The following is a 19,145-nucleotide window of genomic DNA, read 5'->3' on the forward strand; positions in this document are numbered from 1 at the left end:
GCCAACCAGGCAAGGGGCCGGTGGGGAGGAGGGAGCGAGGAGAGGCTGGAACAGGGAGAATGTGTCGTGGCCATACCCGTGCCATGTAGCACGGCACTTTTGCCACCTCAGGTGCTTGCCAGCTTTGTGGCTGGTCGTTCCCAAGCTGCCAGCAGCTACCTCTGCAGCTTGATATGTTCAGTTCAGTCCACATGTTTCCATACATTGCTAATCTTACTTTTAGCAGATGCTCTTTCTGTGAAAGGGAGAAGTCTGAAAGAACTTGTCACTCAGCGAAGACATTCATTTTTACTGCCTCCTTCCCTTTAGAAGATGTGCAAGCCTGCAGCTCAAAAAGACTTTTTCAGTGATGGGCCAGGGGATTGGTTCATACTCATCGAAGTCATGCTTGCATCTGGGGTGTGAAGCCTGCATTATTACTGCTCACGATACTTTCTTTCCCATATTGACCCCAGAGAACCGCATGCCTCAGTGGGAGATTGCATCTCCCCCATGTGACAAGACAGTTTGTTTTTGCTTCAACTTCCAAGAGCCTGGAACATGCAGTTGCAGTGAAGGACCCTTTGAAGTGTTACTACACCTTTCTGGTTCTTCATTCGGGGGTAGGTATCGTATGTATTTTTATTGGATAGTAACCATTCGGTGTGATATGTTGTTTTATCTCACACTGGAGCATGCGTTCAACCAGAGCTATAAAATGGTCCCAGCACGAGGGCTTGTAACGTGCTTCTGTTCTTTCCCAGCCAGCCCTCGCAGCCCCCGTGGCTTCTTGTCTCGTAGTGCCAACTCCCGTTGTTAAAATGCCATGGATCTCATCTTTGGAGACTGAGATGAAAAGAAGAGGATGAGTGCTGTGGCTTGCACAACAATTTTTAGTTGCCTTTGGTTTTCCAGTCTTTTGGGGTTACATGTTAAAAGATTGTTCCCTGGAGGGACAAAGACTTGGAGCTCATTTTTGCAGCACTGGATGACATTTGCCCATAACCGCATGACCCCGGGAGTAGGCACAACTAGCAGTGAAATCACATTATGAGAACTGGCAACTGCCTCTTTACCCGTTGGACATGGGAATAAAATACATCCTGGTTGTCCCAGTTAAATCTTCCTTCTTTCAGGCAGAAATGAAATGAGATCTTCCCTTGCATTCCTGTGCTGGTATCACGGCCACAGCCCAGTCCTTGCCCGCTGTGCGTGGTGTGGCGTCAGCGCTCGACGCTCGCAGAATACCAAGTTCTGGCGAAGAATTAATTCTCTGCAGTGCAAGATATTGGACACCGTTTGCTGCTGGCGCGCCAAGGCTGGCCGGCGTGTGCCCTGGCAGGATACTGCCGCCTGTTTCTGTGTCCCCTCCTCTTGGCCAGGGACTCTTCCCAAACCTTTTGGGCTTCTCCAGAAATGTTGAAGATTTCTCCCCTGCAGCTGCAGAATGGGACATTTTCCCGGCTGGGATCAACTGGTTGTCTTTCACCTATCAATTTCTGGGATAGGAGAGGGGTCCTGGCCCTGGAGGTCTCATCTTTTCCCTTCTCAGCACACGTTTGTGTTTTCTGAGGAATGCGGCATTTTTGCGCACCTAAAATCTGGGGCTGGTGAGAAGCGTGCGTGCTGCTGAACGGCCCCGGAGTGACGTGATGCTCTGGGGATCCCTGCTGGCTTCTGCTTCTGTCGCCCAGCAAATGGCAGTGCTGTGCCGCTGCTCCTACTGGGATGTGACGGCTTGTTTTCTACTGTGTGAGTTGTTGGGAATTTATTGCCATGTTGTCAGTTGATTTTTGGAAACATTTAGGGGCGGCGTATAGGAAACGTAACTGCATAGTGTGCAGCCCTGTCAGCAGGATCGGCATCTCCGGTAAGACCCGGGGAGCCTGGGCGCAAAGGGGGTCCTGTGCTTGCAGACGCCATGCCCAGCCTTGGATGGATGATGGGAATTGAAAAGTTTCAGGTTTCCCCTATGAACACGGTGATTAACCCAGACAAAACTTCCAGGGATGTCAGTAGGAATCTGCCTGAACAAGGGCTGTGTAGTGCTGAAAACAGGACAGGTTTGGCACAGTGAGCTTATACGAGACTGGAATGAAAATCTTATGAGAACAAGTTTTTGATTAGTTGATCATATTCTTCTGATAATAATTTTCCAGATGTCTAATCATTTTCCAAGTATATAATAATTTTCCAGTCTGACAATAGAAACATGACTGATGTCTGGCGTGTATGGTTCATTCTGCATTTACATCAGGAAGAAAACTGTAGATTTCAGAAGAAAAGTTTTTCTGAGCCTTTACTTGCAGTGGTGTGCCTAAAAATAGATGTGCTTCCACGGGGCACACTAAAAACATATAGAAAAAATGTTACGGCCAAAGCTTGAGCTGATGGTCTCTACTCCAGGAACCCCAAATCTTGCGAGTCCTTGTGTGGACTCTTCACATACAGAGTGGTGCCAGCTCTGTGTGCCACAAGCAGAAGTATATGACGTGTCTCATAGAGTCAGCAATGGAAAATTTGGCCTCAGAAAGCAAAATCAGCATGTGAGCAGTCATGCTAATGGCTGCTGCTGTCTCCTCTCCCCCTTCCTTTCCTCCGCTCCCTCCTCCTGGAAGGACATGAAAACTGTTAGTTGGGGCATCACCTGCTGAGGATAAAAGTGACATTTCTGAGACACATCACATGGGGAAAGCTGAGATGTTTTGATCCGTCTTAAGCAAGGCTGATGGCAATTTAAAGAAGATGTTTTTGTACGCGCTGAGATGTCATAGCGCCTGGCTGATGGAAAACTGCTGGTGGAAAAGCAGCGTTGTATAGGAGTTCTCCTGCAAGAGTGGCTGTGGAGGCAGGATCTGATCTTTAATTAACTCAGCCATCAGAATGGAAACCACAGATACTTACTTGCAAGAGTTTATTTCTTTTTAACTAACATACAAGATAAATATGAGGGATTGATCTGAAACCCCAGGGATCTTCAGTCCATTGCCATTCCTTCCCTTGAGTTTTAAATCCAGATATTGTTAAATAAATATTTAAATTAATTTTAATATTAACATTTTTGCACTTAGTTAAAATCTATTAAAAAGAATATATTTTTTCTCTCTAGAGGGAATCCTGTGCTTTGTTAAGCCAAAAGACAGAGCCCAGCTAAGCCAGTACTGATGCCTGGGTCAGCGGCTGGTTAGATCTTTCATTCCTCATCTCTTCCTGATCTTTCTTCTCTGCTCCAATTTTCCTCTGCAGGGTGGCAATCCAGCAGGTGCAAGCTCTATATGGTCTTTGAAATTCAGAATAGACTTTGAAACAGGACAAGGCTCCCGTATCCTGACTGTGCGGTGCTGCTGTGCACGCTGCCCCGTGCACCTTAATGCTTCACAGCTCGTTTTGTTTAATTCGGAAATACTTACGTGAGACTGCAGTAGCAAAGAGCCAACGCTAGATAGCATTTTATGTTTGTTTTGAGGACGAAAAGCCTTTTGTTCTTGTATTTAGGTAGATTCTGAAAAAAATCTAAACACATATTTTAGCTGTGATTAATTGTTAATTTTTCTGATGATCTGTGCAGTGTCTCCTATGAATTCAAAACAACAGGCAATAAAACTGTCTCTTTTTCTATTGTTTACTTGACAGCCTTGTATCAGTATAGAATTTATCTGCATATCTAAAGTGCCTAATGCTATTTTGCCTCTAAGTGCTGAGGTAAGAGGCTTATATTTGATCTTTGCATAGGCCCTGTTCCTGATCCTATTAACATCAATGTGAAATCTCCACCAGGCTGGGATCCAGCCTGTCATATGCTTGTAAGTACTGTATGGGGAAATAATATCACAAGCAGTAATATGAGCAGCAAAAGTGAATTTCTTGTGATCTACGTAACAACAAAAAAACTACGGATGGGGTTTGGCTCGCAGAGTAAGACACACCTACCTTGGTGTCTACATGTGGGTATGTATATGCCTATGAGGAAAATGCTGAGTTGCCCTTACAGATGATGGGGATCCAGGCTCAATTCGGTGTCCACAAGTAGACATCTATTGCCATCAATATATCCTAGGATATCAGAGATATTCACATATAACCTGTGTGAGAGCCATGAGCTTCTGGAGTGTCAGCTGGAGTCCAGATGGGATACTCTACAGCATTTCAAAGTACACCAGATTCCTGCATTTGGCCAATTGAATCAAGCCTCTGGTCATCTCTAATTATAGTGGGAACTAGACACCTTGCTCACCTCGACACCTACATTGAAGACTCTTTGACTTAGGTGTCTTAATCTTCAAGCTGAATCCCATACTTTGGGCAGGATTGGGTCACCTAAACCTGTGCATTCAGTGCCATTTGAGAGGCCCTAAGGTATCTTGCCTGGCTTCCAGATGCTGACCTAGGAAGTTGCAAGTCTCCTATAGGGTTCCATGAAAAAAACTCTAGGAAAAAGTCTTGGATACCCTTGGGTGTCTCAAAGGGGTCTACAGCCCTACGTTTTGGCAGCTGACTCTGGCTCTGCGCATCTGAGCAGATGCCTTCAGGCTCTACTGAAACTGTTCATGGCCAAGAGGTTGATCCACATGACTGCAGCACTGAATTTGGGCAATCTCTTGGTTGCAGTGCCCACCCCAGCACAGGCAGGAGAAGTCTACGACCCTATTTGTCCTTATCCCAAAGAAGAACTCCCACGGTGGCGTGCTTGGTGTAAGGTAGAGTGGGAATAGGCAGGGAACAGATCCTGAGGGATCCCAGAGGCTGCTGCTAATGTGGGCTCCTACCGTGAGAAGGAGGTGGCAGAGCCCAGCTGTAGTAGGCAGTCTGCCGTGGTTCCCCAGGGCTCTCATGCGATTGCGACATCCAGAAACTGCACTGCAAAACTCTCCTTAAAATATGCTGATCACACAGGAACTTGAGGCAGCTGTACTGCAGTGTCTTACAATAATGAGCTGGCATCGCTTTAGCATATGAAATCGGTTTTGATGAGAGCTCTGACTGCTCTTTTCACGCAGGTCTTGTTGTGAAGCTGCACAGGAATTAAGAGCTTTGAGGTTTCACTTTCTTTAAAACACAGAGTTTCAAATTCTTTTGGTAAGGGTTTGTGGCAAGACACATTTATCACCGTCATTGCTGCCCTGAGACTTCATTTTTTAGCATTAATGTTAGTGCCGATATGTAGCATATATCTTAGGTGCTCGGGGTGCTTTAGCACTGCTCGGAAACCATTGCTGTACCTCGTGCTTACACCCTTCACACGGGGAAACAAGTGGGTTGGAAACTGGAGTAACCTGAGCATCAGCTGCACACGGAGGAACAACTCTCTCCCCATAGTTGGGGGGGCTATGAACTCACCTGGAGCTAAATCGACGTGTCTCTGAATGCTGGTCCCTAATGCTGTGCCAGAAGAACCCAGTGCAGGTATCCAGCAAGAGCTGCTTGAAAAGCTCGGTGTCGTCCCTGGGAGATGCTGGCATTTCAACCTTCATTTGATCATGGCAAAAATCAGAATAGTGGCAATTTAGGTGGAAAAGAAAACGTAAAGAACAACAATAGTAACAACAAACCCAGGAAAAAACCAAGCTCAATTTGAAAGTGTTCGCAGGTTTCTTTTAGCTGTTCCTGGGATCTGAGTATCTTGATGCTTATCCCAAGTCAGGCAGTGGGATAGTTGCAGCCTGAGTCACAGAGCTTGTGCTAGGACTAGAAATCCTGGTTTCTGATAGAGTGTTTGGCTCACTTGGCCCTGAGATTTTCTTAAAAGATTAATCTATGAATGCGAAGACGTGCCTATAGAGGTCTTAACTCTGCGCTTCTTCTTCAAGCTCTGCTCTCTGAGAAAGTTAAGTGTGATGGAGAACTGAAGGATTCCTTGCAACTGTATGTTCAGATTAATTGATTGCAACTGGGCATTGCTGTCAGGGATTCTCTGAAAGAAGAGAAAGCAAGATGAGTTTGGACAGCTTCTTGAATTCTGATCTATTGCCTGAATTTGCTGGGGAAAAAGCTGCACTTGGTTTATGCAATGCTGTTTGCACAGCAAAGGTGTGACTGCTATTATCTGCCCTGTGAGCCCTCAAATGCAGCATCTTGTAGAAAATAGGTTCCTATTTTGGACAAAGAATATGCCCTTCCTTCCAAACAAAATACCACAGAATTTGACCCCGTGGCCAAAAGAAACCTGCAGTCAAAATTGATTCCTTGCTGCTAAGTCAAGATAAGGTACTTTTAAACCAAAAATCAGATAACACCAAGCAGAGGGTTGCAGTGATCTAACAAGATCCATTAAAAGCTGTGTCTGCAGAGGTTTTTTCCTGTAGTTTTCCTCTCCCAGCAAGGAAATGCTCACACGTGTCATCTGGTCTGTATCGATAAAATCTAAGTAAGATAATGGGGGCAGGACACAAGGAATGATTCGGAAACTGAATTCTTCTGGATTCTTAAATGTGCTTTTAATGGTAGCAAAGTCAAAGCCAGGGACTGATCAGTGCTAAATTTATTACCCTTGAGCCAGAATCCATTCAGATTTGTGATTGCAATGCCAGGGTTTCTGTTTTAATGATTTTCCGTACCGCTGTTTTTATGTGAGGTATATATGAAGTTGTCACACTTGGCTGAGGAAATCGCTCACCTGCTATTTGTATGAGCTCCAATTTGCGTGATATGCTGCAAAATGCGATGTTGGCTCCTCTCTGATGATGCTACAACCCACTAAGTGTATTCATACAGAGGTGGCTTCCCCTCTCCATCATCACGGGCGAGATGATGAAATTGCTTGCCTGCTCAGGATGGGAAGGAAAGCGGCTTTGCCGGTGCAGGTTTCCATGCGGGCAGGGCAGGGATGCACACTGGAGCACGTAGGTGGGCTTTCGGGAACGGGTGCTGGTGGCTCAGAGTCCTCCTCCTCCTCTGCACCTTCGTGTCCTCTGGGACCTGCACCTGGGCACCAAACCTTTCAAAATCCCCTGTAATTTTTCTCAGATCAGGCGTCTTACAGCCATAAGTGATAAACTGTGAGAAATGCAAAGGTAACTGCGTGTGTCCCGGCTATAATTGCCTCGCTGTAATTCTACCCAGGAGTGCAAATGAACTCCAAAAAGCCAATTTCAGCTTTTACAGAGTCAGGTGTCTGTGCTGCACCAGCCGCATTTTAAGGCACCGCTCCCTGAAGCATTGCCTTAAATTTCATACCGATGGACATCTAATCCCTAAAGATATTTCCAACTCCTTTTAAAGGTGCTTTGGTTTTCACAAGGCTTATGGCATTTTTTAAAAAAAGCTCTATTGTGTTTCTTCTTCTTCATTTCATGTTTAAGAAAATGAAGATAAAAGAAAATAGGACAAGGGAACAGCCACCGAGGCCAGACTGGAATAGCTCAAGCCCTGTGAGGGCTGCAGGAACGGAATCCCTGACACTTGGAGGAGCCCCTGGGACACTCCCCCAGGCAGCCAGCAACACCACGGTAAATGCGGTTTATCTTTTAAACACTGTGCCTAAGAAAAACATTGTGTAAGACAACTTTTTGTGTAAGAATGTACCCTTTTTCCAAATAAAGTTCCCAAAACTTAAATTTCAAGTAATTTTTCCATCTTGTAAGATGTTTTTTGTCCTTTTCAAATAGTAGATGAAAACATTAGGGAAAGTGGAAAAATCACCATTTTTCTTGGTCAAATGAAAACTTGTGACCAAAAAGCTGTAAGTAAGGAGAAAGTGCAGATGGAAAGCTACTTAGGCTAACTTAATGTATTGTGTTTTTGCAAGATTTATTTTCAGTAATTACAGGCTTCCGACTTACCTGTTCCTTTGGCCTCCTCCAAGTGTTCTCCACACGCACAGGTTTAATTGATTCAAACTAAAATAAGAAGTTTCCTTAGTGCCTTTAGATAGGCAAAACCCAGAGCCATACCGAAAGCTTGAAGAAAGTGGGAACCTAGTGTTGAACTGTAGGGGGTAATGTTGCTACACATACTCTGCCTGCCAGCTGCAAAAGGTAGATAAAGCTATTGACTGTTTGTATTATGATGTGACAAACTGGATCTCCACGGAAAGAATAAAACCACTCTATTACTCTTACCAACTTCCTCCCTCTGTCCTCGCCATCGCTCATTTGCAAGGGCACCTTAGCTCTTCATTTCTTCTGATATTGCATTGTATTCTGCTTGATGGTCTTTGTCCAGAATTGTATGTGTCTTTACAGTCTAGGTTTGTATGCTGTATTTTGTCTCTACTTCTTGTGGCCAGCCCCGCTTGGTGTCAAAACGCCCATTAGTGTAACGTTCCCACTAGCTAGAGAGACCTGGGTGAGAGATAGGGAAGGCAATCTGTAGGTTTGGTGGAGTCATGAGATGGTAATAACCACCTGCTGCTGTGATTTATTATTTTCTTAATCTGGAAGGAGGTGCAACAGCATTATAAAGGAGGGAAGATGTTAACTGGAGATGTCAGCCAAGAAGTGCTGGGGAAGTAAACAGCCCTCCCTTCTTGTGGGCAGGTAGGTTAAACCCTGCCCGATTGCACAGCTGCCATAAAAGCATGGGAAGGGGCTTCCTGGGTCAACTGCTCATCATGTAATCCCTCTCATGGATTAGTCCAGGTCTTGCTTAAAGCCAGGCCTCGTTGGGGGGTGATGGTGAAGGAGAGAGAAGGAAACAAAATCTACCAAAGAGGAAAAAAAGAATTCGGAGCAGGAAACACTTAAAAGGCAATTTAAGCATCCCCTCAGGGATACAGGCCGTTGTGAATTTGTTGCTAATGAGTAAAGGTAAAGAGTGTTAGTGCTAAGGAAAGAAAAAGATCATAAATACAGTTTTTATACTCATGTATATCTCTGAAGCTCTGCTGATGTACATTGACCCCCATGTGTGTCCTAAAACCACTGTTGTCTTCTCCACTTACATATATCTACAGTGTGAAGGGAATAACCCTAATCCCCCCAAATAACTGAGCCGCCATCAGAGACACCCCCAGCCCCCATGTTGTGGAGACCTGGAGACCATCCCGGGCAGTGCTGGAGAGCAAAGGCAAAGGCAGCACCCGTTCCTGGGGGGGAGTGCGGAGGCACAGCCCCTGCCTACAGCCAAATTCACACCCGTTATCACTTGGGCAGCAAAGGCCACCAGCTCGGAGCTGCCACCTGGGGCTGGAGGCCGTCTGGGCTCCGGGTCGCGTGAGTGTGACCATGAGGACCAGGAGGGATTCTTCCACGGCAAGCTTTAAGGAATGTGTGACCCTGGTAGGAGACCAGGGATCCCTGCACTAACTGCATTTTGCTTCTGTGTAGTTAAAAATAGTAGTTTGAGGTGATGGCAGCATTTGCCTCTGGCTCTTGTGCTCATCTACTTGGAGTCAAGAGAAATGAATCTTGGTGGGAACCAAATCGGGTGGCTTGACATTTCGCCCCCATGCTTTTGGCTTGGTCATGTGTCCCAAAAATGAAAAGGCAAGCTGGGTCATCATTCTGCTTTTTGATGCACTGGGCTTTGATGATGCCATTTTTATCAGCCACACAGGTCTGTACCAACAAATGTCATCATTCCTGACTGACCAGCCGCTCGCAGTGTAACCTAACACGTGCTCTACATGCAAGGAGCAAAGATGCTTTTTTTCCCCTGAAGACATCTGAGCTCAGCTCATAGTGCGGCGTTTGCTGCTGTGCATCCCTTACAGCCACCTGCAATGGCTCTCCCGCACGGCTGCTGGGTCTGTTGAGCGGATGCCTCTGCGGGACAGTTTAATGGGATAAAAAAGTGGTTTGCCCTAGGGGCAACACTGCTCCTCTGTCCCTTCGGGCATGCCGGAGGGAGTTGTCTGACACACCTGACAGCCTCCATCGCAAGCTGAGGTGATTGCTTTGTATTGCCAAGGACAGTTAGCTTTCCATATAGCCAGGTCGCTGTGTGCACGGGGTTTTGAGCAGAGTTACGCTTCGTACTCTTGAGAATGACAAGGGCTACTGCGGTCCGTAATTGAGTTCTGCTTCGCACTAATCCGTGTGCTGTCAGGGCTGCGAGATCAGTCATGAACAGCGTCCTTCCCCATACAGCCAGAGCCGAGCGCACTGCCAGCATTGCCCCAGTCCCACATGGACACCGTGTAGCGCAAGTCTAGCTTTTCCTCATGTCAATAAGAATATATTCATGCTATGAACTAAGGCTATACCACTTTTGCATCCTTGCCTGGCTGGTTACAGTGCTGTAAATGATGAATGGCTCTACTGGGGTTATACTGGGGTAATGCCAGGCAGAGAATGGCAAGGATTACTAATTCTGGATACAAATGCTGGAGATGAGCAGAATTAATGGAGTACTACATCCTACACTGATCAGGGGAGAGGTGGGAACAACAACAGGCTTATGCTGCATTTCAATTCTGAACAGAGTCTGTACCAGTCTCCCAGAATCTGAAACGAGTCATAACCTATTTTTTAGGGATTTTCAAGAAGCATCTTTCATTAAAAGTGCCTGCATGGAAAAGAAATCTATTAATCTCTGCTAGGTTTTCCCTCTTACTGCGTGATATGGGCTCCTGATTAATGGGGAGCAGGCTGGAAGGTAGCTGAAGACTTTCTTGCTACTTTTCCGCCAGTTTGCAGGTTGGATGTTTTCCCTCGTGGCATTGCGGAGGGGAGGAAAGCCCTGATTGATGTAGGCTCTCAGGTCACACTCCGATGGGAAATGGGTCTTGCTGTCCCCCATGTCAGGCTTTGAATTGTCACATGAATAAATAGGTGTAAAATATTAGCGCTTTCATTCAGGAGCAGCTTGTATTTTCTTTGCATGGACATAGATGACTTCACCAGGGAGGTTGATGTTTTATCCCTACACATTTCCTGCCCCTGCATACACATCCCATCGCATCCATGCAAAAAGCCTTTTCTTCCCTCACTTATCTGTTGAAGAAGATCTTAGGCAGCGGGTACCACAGTGATGAATCCCCTCTAACCACCACAGCAGACTTTTTGTGAGAACTCCTCTTCTCCAGCAGCCTTTCCAAAGGATCTGCAATGAATGCAAGGAACCTTGGCAGGAACTGGGTTTTCACTGTTTTTTTAACGCAGCGTCTGCCGCGTTGAGGCTCTTAAGTCTGATCACAGTACAGCTAATGCAGGAAAAATAAAGCTGCTCCCAAGACAGACTGACTGACAGACTTGTCACGATGATAGTACACATATTTGAAATATTATGGCTGCATTCTTGAAAACCATAGCTAGGGTAAGCTGTTTCTTTGAGTGCATGTGGTAGAAGTAACATCTGTTTTGCAGGCAGTGGATTTGACAGCTGCGAAGATATAGTATAGGCATCTCCAAAAGCATGATACATTTTTTCTTTGTACACCCAATAATAATAGGATTTGTTATGGAAAAATGGAAGGATGAGATGTGAATTCCTAGGTACAAGGGTAAGAGTGTGGCGGGAGATTATGATTCAGTGGAACTAATAAAAACCATCAGCCATGCCTCTCACTTGAAGGTACATCATTCATTTCTCATGTTGTGCATGGGTCCAGTAACCTGGCACTTGTGCTGATTGCTAGGGCTGCTTGGCAAGATCCAAAATAATGTTGTGAAATGCAGCACTGGTTTGTTGAGCCTGAAACGTTTTGTTTTTCTTTGTGGAGAAGTTTTTGCTGAATCTTAATGCAGGCGGCAGACAGGGTCCTGCCTGGATTCCTGGTAAGCATCTCCCAAAGCCTCATTTTCTGCCGAGCCCCCTTGCATGGCTTCTGCATTGCCTGCAGCAACCCAGTGTTGGCATTGCTCTGATGTCAATGGCTGCAAACTCCAGCTCCTTTATAAGAGGGTGCCAGAAGAGACAAATTTGCGTTAGCAGGGTCAGCTATGGCTAGGAAGTCAAGATGTTGTTCCTCCATTGCTTTCTAGAGAGGGGACACAGATGGGTCTTTGATTCAGAATAGTTAAAGGGTAGAAGAAACCAATTTCTGGACTGGAATCCACTTGCTGATTATCACATTGATTGCAGGAAATGGTGGCAATGCCTCTCATTCTTCAGAAAACTACCAAGGTATGAACCCTTCCTTAATTAGTTTGCCTTGGTGGCTAATCACCTTTCTCATGAAAAAAATGTGTTCTGTAGTCATTGGTAATTGTCTGGCTGTAACTTTCAGCCACTGGTTCTGGTTTCATATCCCCTTTCTTCTAAGGATTTCCTTCCTTTAAAGGTATTTTTGCTCTGTGATCAAATAAATTTTTGATCTTCTTTTTGATGAAGACAAACAGATGGAGCTTCTTGATTCTCATACTAGTTAGGCATCTTTGTCACTTCTCAGCTCTTTCTGTGGTTTCTTACTAAAACCTCTCCCATCATTAAACATCCTTTCAAAAATGTTGCCAGTGAGAACTGCATTCGGTATTTTAGTTTCCCTACCTAATCTCACCAATGGTATACATATACAGGTAAAAATTACCTCTCTGGTCTCATATTTTTCCATCCTTTTGCGAGTCTTTTTTTCCATATTGTTTAAGAAATATAATGCTGAGCTATTTATTCATTGCAAGTTATAAATTCTTGTCAGAGTTGCAGTTTTATAGGATACAACCATCTATTCTTTAGATTTGTCCTGATAGCTGTGTTCCAACCTTTGTGCATTTAGTTTTATTTTATTTATTTGTATTTAGATAAAGCAGGTTTTATATAAATAGATACAGCTTGCCAAGAAATCCCGACACCTCTGTATGCTACTGCAAGTGCTGCTGCTGTTGTGTTCCTCCCTGATTGCTCCTGCAGCAGCCACCCTTCATGTCTCTCCTGAAAATGAGATGATAATTTGAATTTATGAGCTGAAAAATACTGGCAACAATCAAGATGCCTTCACAGAGAATAGTTCTTTCTTAAATTACTTTGATAGTGTTTTTTGGTGAGCTAACAAGTTTAGCTGATAAAGGTAAATTGAATGCACTGTAGTTGTGCTTTTTAAAGTGTTATCATCACATGGTATGCTCTAACTTTGTTAAAACTTTGCATAAAATGATACAGCACATTAAATAGATGAAAAACTGTCTGGCTGATCTCAAAAAGTAATAATTTTTGTTAGGAATTACCAGCCAATTTTTCCATTTGGCATTATACCTCTGCCCAAGATGTATCTATATATTTATCATAGGATTATAAAGCTTCATAAATTGAGGAGGAAATACAAGTGATTGGTGAAGAATATCCAGATAACACAGTGATTGCTGGCATGATGATAGGGCAGACATATCATCTATATAGCATGACCTTAATCACTCAATAGCTTGAACATAATTAAAAAGATATTTTAAGGCAGTAGCAGTCAACTTATAATTTTAGGATTAAAGAATGTATACCATGGTGAGAAAACAAGGGACTGGATCCTGGAAAAGATGGGTTCCCAAAAATATAAGAGAATTAGTGAAGTCCTCAGTGAATCAGTAGGCAGTGTAAGTGTTTCAGGTGAGTTGCAGAAAGAATGTAGGTGCCTGAGTTCAAAACTGCAATTCTGACTGCCCTCCTCAGCAGGTAAATAGCATTTTGGTAACCTGTATAGTTCTTTACTTTTTTACTTCAAATAAGACTCTGCTAAGGTGAGAACAGAAGAATGACTATGTCAGGCAAAGCATCACCCAGTCCTGTATCCCATCTCCAACAGAGACACTTCCAGTGATACTTCCCCCAAATACTCCCCACTTTGCAGTTGTCTGGGATTCTGGACCTTCCTAAGCCAGATGGAGTGTCTTTGTGTCAAATGACCCATACAGGGTTCTTCTGCCATGCTCATGCCTGCTTGCCCTTGGAAACTTCTGGTACCTACCACATCCTGTGGCCGACTGCAGCTTAATGACTTGCTGCATAAATAGTAACCTCCTTGTAGCCTGCTGTCTACATATTTCATTCAACTGGTCACAGTTCTTGCATGGGAAAGGTTGTTCTTGCTCCCTGTGCCACTCATACAGACCTCTGCCTTCCCTCTTGCCTGGTGTCTTCTGCAATCCCGATGTCGGGACTGAGCCAAGTCCTTTCACAAGGAGCTCCCTTGCACAGTGCTCCCCGAGCATCCCTAAACCTCGGGGGACATGTAATTCTAACAGGATGGGGCTTTCTACAAAATCAGCGGCAACCAATTTCTTTTGATACATGGCTGGGAAAAGGAAGTAGCAGTTGTGCAATATCTTGCTGCTTGGTGAGCGGAGCAGAATATGGAGCAGCCTGCTTTAGTTCCTATCCCAGTCTTTTGACAAAGTGCTCCAAGCATTTGTATTATGTGGGGTGTTGCCTCACTGTGTCCTGTTGTGTTTTATGAGGAGGGATGGCCTGCTTGGTTCTTGAAGGCCAAACATGCTCACCTTCAGGGTGATGCTCCGGGCTGCGGACCTTGAGTTGAGCCCGGTGGGCCTTGTGCCAGGTGCTGGAGGTGAGGGAAGGGGACTGTCCTCTATACGGACAGGTTTAAGGAGCTTAAGTTCATGTAGTGCTTCTGCTGACCTTTAGGCTGCTGAAGTGAAGATCACTGGCTTGATGCAATGTGCACTTTGGCATTGCTGGAATGACTTCATGAGGTATAAGTTTTGCCAGACCTCATCATTTTGGGCTGTAGCTCTTCCTACCTCATGCAGACAGATCAACAGGCTGTTTGCTCACGGTGGCGAATTGATGCCTTCCCACGTTCAGACTTAAGGCTGCAAGAGGGCTGTCACGTCCCATAGCACTACCTCCACAGCTCCTCTTGATGGACAGGCTCTCATCTCCTAAAATAAGAAACAGAGAGCAGTTCCTTGCCCTGGACTGAGCGGGGGAAAGTGGAGTCTTTGTACGAGTAACCTTTGTACATTGAAAGTCAATTTTTTGATATGAAATCATGACATAAATATTGGTAGAGTTAAAAACATCATTTAGGGTAATTCCTTTTTTTTGAAACCATGACTCTAGGGCCTGCTTGGTCTTACCAACAAGATATTAAATTAATTTAATTAACAGATACCAACAAGAAATTAATTTCATTATTTTTTTTCTTTTGAGCCCATAACTGTTGTTTTACAGATAGCTGTGTGTTCACATATAAAATAGACAGTGATTAATTAATGGTCTTACTGTTATTTACTCTTATCATTATCAAAGTACCTGGGAGCCTCTGTCAAATACACAGACGTCATAGTTCTTGCTGCTGAATACACAGAGTTTGTGGAATTTTTCAACAGCTTGCAGTCTAAGACTTAAGAAAAACTGACAAACAGATGAGAAAATAAAAAGAAACAGTTTTAGCAAATACCTAGGTAAAAGCAGGGAGCCAGAGCCTATTACAAATACTGTTGTCCTTTTGCAGAAGAGTCCTCCATGCCACTTCATTTTCAAAGTCAGCTAAAGTTGCTGAGTAACAATGCTCTGACCAGCACGTGACTTGCTCCAAACACCATGGGTGAACACAAGGTGATGATGGCTTTGACATGTAGCATTTGCAGCTGTGGTACAGAAGTTGTTCAGTGTTTCCCCAAGAGAGCTCATAACTCACTGTGCTGGGATGAAGCTTGGCTAGCCCATAGCTCAAGGCACCTGGGAAAATGTTGTGTTCACTTTGCTTCCCATGAAGCAGCAGCTTCGTGTTGCTGCAATGGCCCCGTCTCCCACTTGCAACACTACAACCTTCTCCAAAGGGGAGGACAAAACATCTGGTTCCTCTACATCCACCTCCATTTCCCGGTTGCCTTTCAATTCCTCTGCTTCTTCCAAGCAAAACTGCAACTCCTCACATTCCTTCCCACAGGTGTGATCTACTGGCTCCACCCAGACTCTTTCCCAAAGCATCAACTTCTTTGGCAAGCTGGGGTTTGTCATGGCCTGTTTGCCATGGGGTTGCTTCTGATGATGAGCTGCTGACCTCCATGCAGTGCCTGGGTGGATCAGACTTCCCCTTCGCCAACCCAGCTGGTCGTTAAACTTTGTCTTCAAACCCTGCCCCCTCTGATCTGAAGTTATAATTTGATGGTAGACACATGAGACTGCAGCCAGGCAAGAATCTGCAACCATAGATCCAGAAACACTGAATTTTCTTATAGCATGTGATGCTGGTGGTCATATATAGCAAAGTCCTGTCTTTTTTTCCATCCTAGCTGATTTTTGGGTTGGTCTTTGTGCTCTCCTCAAGCCCAAACTCCATAGACATCTGTCATGAAAATGACAATGCTCTATCTCCTTGGCTGCTCTCCATTGTGATTGTAATCTTTGCATGCTTCTAAGGTCAGACCTCCTCCCACAGGATGTTGGGAACTGACCCTTCCAGTGTTTCCTTCCTTGGTGGGAAGTCCAACAGTTGCAATCCCATAGATCCCTGCTTCTGCCAGGGAGGGACTCAACTTGCCAAATACCACACACTGAGGTGTCACCATGTAGGCGTTTTCGTGAGAGTTAGGTGTCTCAGCTCACATTTCCTCCCATGGAATAAGTCATCAAACCAAATGTAGGTGTTTATTTGCTCCAGGATGGATTGAAAAGCTCTCCAGAGTCAAGAAGAGTGATTAAAGAGTCAAAGGCAGTACTGACACATAAACCGCGCTTACTCGAGGCAGTACTGACACATAAACTTCCGTGGCTTACTCTGCAGTCTGAGTCCTACCTTGGCCTTGTAAACCCTCCATGGTGTCCACAGAGAAAGATAATCACACCACAGGGGGATTCCTTGAGGGTTTCTACTTAGCATGGCCAAAAGAGATTTGGGATGAGTGCTAGTAGCACCTTCAATAGCAGTGAGGGTGGTTTTGCTGCGAGCACCATGGTGTGAAAGCCGGGCAAAGATGGCACTTGTGGTTGACCAGGTTGAGGATGAACTGGAAGTGGACCCCAAACATGAGCAAATGTTCCTGAGAAGACCTTGAAGAACGGCTTTCTGGTAACAAGACCTTGTTAAAGGACTTCATTTCTCTAGGATGACACTCAAGGGCAATTGACTGCAGTCAACAGCTTCTTCTCAAGCATGCATGGGAAGCAAGCAAACAGCATTGCTGCTGTGCTGGTTCTGGCCATCGTTCTTCATCCTCACCTATCTACTAGGTAAAGCAGGAGTGTCCTCGTAGATTTAAAATTACAGTAAGTAATGCTAGTGGAGTATGTTTTTATTTCAAGGCAGACAAGAAAATGTATCCTTTTGGACCATTCTTGTGGCAGACCACTGCAGTATTTGGGTAGCTTTGATATATAAGTTTGATTGCTACAAACTAAGCAGTGAGCGGCACGTTCAGAGCTCTCGTTTTGGTTGACAGCAGTACAGAACTGCTCCATCAGCAGGTCCTGTAATTTTGCTGCAGTAATGACATGCCAGCTTAAATTGAAAGGACTATTCCCAGCTGAAGCCTTTCGGAGTTGGACTTCCATGGGAATCATTGCTAAGCAAAATCTGTGGACAACCCCCTGGCTTTCATTTATTTTAAGTAATAATAGACTAAACTGTCATTTACTTTAAGCAATACATTACATTTCCAAGGAAACTTTTGTCTGTAATGCCAGCAGCTTGACATAGGCTAACGCTGAGCTAGCAAGTGTCCCTCTGAAACAAGTGGCATGACTCTTCTTGGGCATCTTTAAACATCCAGAAAGCCCAGGCTGTGATGTGGCTTACCTGTCCTGACAGCAGATGGAGAGAAGAAACAAACTTTGTGCTGTGAGCTGCCACACTGTGGGCTACAGCAGCTGAGCTGACCCATGCACTGGCTCCCATCTCACTATGACTTGTTCCTCATGGTGTTTTTTTCTTCACTAAGGTCTTTCATAAGCCTTTCTATTTGTCCAAAAATATCTCAGGTATGATCTTCCATACCTCCCTGGTAGAAGGTTCAGTGCTTTGGTTGAGGAGCTTTTCAGAGCAAGGAAACCCTTCCCTGAGATGAGTCTCAAGCTGAGACCGAGGAAAATCCCACGCTTCCTCCAGGTTCATAGACATGGCTTTGGTGTTACTGGTCCTGAAGTGAGGGACCTAAAAGATCCCCACAACCCTAAAAGAAGCCAGTCATTTACAGCGTGCTTTCTCATGGCAGGGTATGTGTGGATGTTCCTTGGCTTTCTGCATGGCTTGCGAGGAGCTCCATGGAGATCACAGCCCTCGGGGACCAGGCAAGGGGCCAGGAGACAGGGCTGATGTTGAAGCGATGCCTCAGGAGCACCTCTAGCTTACAATGTCCAGATCAGCAGCGATGACCAACATATTTCCCAGCCCCCAACAAGACCGCTGGGGTGCTCAGGTGCCCTGCACATGAAAGAAGCAGATTAAATGAAGCAGCTATTTTAAATAAACCTTCCCAGTGTTATCTGCTCTTCTCCCTGTGGGTCATTCAGCCCAGGGCATACAGATGAAGTAGGTAGATAGCTGGACAGGATGGTTGCTGTCACACTGAATCTTTCATGGACAGAAGACAGGTATTTCCACAACCCTGCTGTAGCTGGAAGATGGATTATTGCCTCCATGACTCCTTTTGGGCTAAGGAGGAGATTAGCCTGCAGTGAGGCTGTGTTTTGATGAACTAATACTGTGGCTAAATGAATCCAGCACAAGTCGCTTTGGCTGATGAAGTTATCTTGTGACAAGATTAACTACTGATTAGATTTTGTCAGGACCTGGAAAGAGTGAGATTTGTAGGGTGTATTTTAAAAACACTGTGCAAGGAATTATATACAGGAATCCTGATATTGGTTTAAACCCTTATTTCTCTACTCTTTCCCTTGAAAACCTGTCCTAAGGACTGCACAGTGAATTGATTAACAGGCCAGCACTTTATTTTTATGTAGTGATCATAGAAAGCGTAGCACTGGGTTGGTTTCCCAGTTACTTTATGCAGGAGACAACTGCCTTGGTGCTGCGTGTGTGCAGAAGTCTTCAGGTGTGCTCTGCCTGTCAGGCAGAGCCATGTGCCTGTAAATCTCTGTGCTGGTTTTGGCTGGGGTAGAGTTAATTTTCTTCATAGTAGCTAGTATGGGGCTATGTTTTGGATTTGTGCTGAAAACAGTGTTGATAATACAGGGATGTTTTCGTTATTGCTGAGCAGTGCTTACACAGAGCCAAGGCCTTTTCTGCTTCTCACCCCAGCAGTGAGCAGACTGGGGGGCATGAGAAGTTGGGAGGGGACACAGCTGGGACAGCTGACCCCAACTGACCCAAGGGTTATCCCAGACCATAGGACGTCATGCTCAGCCTAGGGGAAGCAGAAGGAATTGGGGACGTTCGG

Source organism: Haliaeetus leucocephalus, unplaced genomic scaffold, assembly GCF_000737465.1.
Source record: "Haliaeetus leucocephalus isolate CR32 unplaced genomic scaffold, Haliaeetus_leucocephalus-4.0 Scaffold0, whole genome shotgun sequence".
In the NCBI taxonomy this organism is placed as follows: domain Eukaryota; kingdom Metazoa; phylum Chordata; class Aves; order Accipitriformes; family Accipitridae; genus Haliaeetus; species Haliaeetus leucocephalus.